Source organism: Mus caroli, chromosome 10 (assembly GCF_900094665.2).
Source record: "Mus caroli chromosome 10, CAROLI_EIJ_v1.1, whole genome shotgun sequence".
Classification (NCBI taxonomy): domain Eukaryota; kingdom Metazoa; phylum Chordata; class Mammalia; order Rodentia; family Muridae; genus Mus; species Mus caroli.
In genome coordinates, this window is record NC_034579.1 from 33,723,592 (window position 1) to 33,725,233 (window position 1,642).

General features: G+C 46.8%; 1 non-coding gene across 1 annotated transcript; it reads left to right on the forward strand.

The window, feature by feature from the left end:
- The first annotated feature begins 249 nt into the window (after positions 1-249).
- Positions 250-381, forward strand: LOC115032234. The gene has a single exon (XR_003837888.1). It is a non-coding gene; the product is annotated as a small nucleolar RNA SNORA17 (small nucleolar RNA).
- Positions 382-1,642: the final 1,261 nt, after the last annotated feature.

Here is a 1,642-nt window from a genome sequence, read left to right on the forward strand (position 1 = left end):
CTTTTTCCTATATAAGCCTGTGAAAAATTTGGGTCGTGGTCGATTCTCCTCTACACCATGCTTGGTGTATGAGTTTCGACCCCAGAGCTCTGGTTCATGTGCTTNNTCGTTGTGCCTTTATTAAATCTTCCTTCCTATATTCTGAGTTCGGTCTCAGTGTCTTCTTGGGTTCGCGGCTGTCCCAAGACTTGAGTGAGGGTCTCCCTTCGGGGGTCTTTCAGTATAATGTTATTGAAAATAGCACTTCATACTGTATCTAGCAATATTACAAGTATGACTCCTATGTCACCTGTATATCAGTTGGTGGCAAAGAAGAGAGAGGCTATGTTTAAGCTCAATATTCTGACTTTTGAGTATCTGAATGATTAGTAGCCTAATGCTTCCTGAAGAGAAGAAAGCCTAAGACTATCACATGTGTAGCACCAGAGGATCCAAGATAAGGAGCTAGCCTGAGATGACCACAAATCCAGTGCTACACAGTCCTGGGCTGGTTTCAGGGCTAGAAGAACCTTGTCTGGGACTGCAGGACCCCAGGTGGGAGTGAGTCCAAGACAGAATAACCTTTTGAGGGGCCACTCAGGCTGTCCTGGGTGAGGAGCAAGCCTGAGATGATTACCATTCTGGTGTCATGCAAGCCTGGAGGAGGGTAGACCATGCCCAAGATGACCTCTTCCTGGAACTATAATACACAAATGGGGCATAAGTCTCCTGAGATCACTCTTGATAAGACCCCAGATACTCTGAGACCCACTGTACCACAAAGAGGAGCAAGAAAGTGGTAGAGAAATAGAAGAGAAAGAGAAAGAAAGATGTGGGCACAAAGAAGTCATTCTTGTTGCCTTGTGTCTTAGAGATCCTGTAGTTTTAGATCAGTAGGACAGGCTCCTTCATGCACTCCTGCAGTTCATTAATGGGGTAGATGTTGGGTGGGCCAATACAGAGTCCTGGATCTGGGTCTGAGAGTTGGGTATTTGGTGCAGACTTGAGGATAGTGAAGAGCGGACAGATCTGAATAGCTGGTGATGTCACCTGGTAGTATGATGGGATACTGGCCAATGCTGTCACCAGGATACACATCTGAGTCTGTGGCCCCACAGCAGAAGGGTTCTGTTACCTCCAAAGGTCAGAGAGACATCCGAGGTCTTGGCAGCTGCCTGCCCAAGGACTTGTTTATGTCTCAGGGCTGTATAGAACTTTCCCCAACCTTCACTGGGGCATTGTAGGAAAGGTGGCCCTGGGGCCTTGAGAGCTGGAAAGCAGACCCTGTCCCTAGCCAACTGCAATATTCTGTAGAGTTTATCTGATCACATCAGGAATTGGGGTGAGCTGGTCACAGGGCCCAAAACCAGAAGAACCTGCAGGGTAACCAGTTCAGATATCTACCTCTCAGACCCAGATCTAAACAGCCTTACCCTATCAATGAACTGCTGGAGTGCATGAAAGGGCTGATCCAAAATTATGGGATCTCCATGAAAGAAGGCAACAACAGGACATCTGAGAGGAGTCTCAGTGAGGTTCAGTGTATAGACAGAATAGCAAAAACCAGATCAAGCCTCATACCAACAGACCAGACCAATGAGTCACGGCAATGACATTGCAATGAAGTGTAAGCAAAGAAGTGTAGACAAAAGGATATGCTATG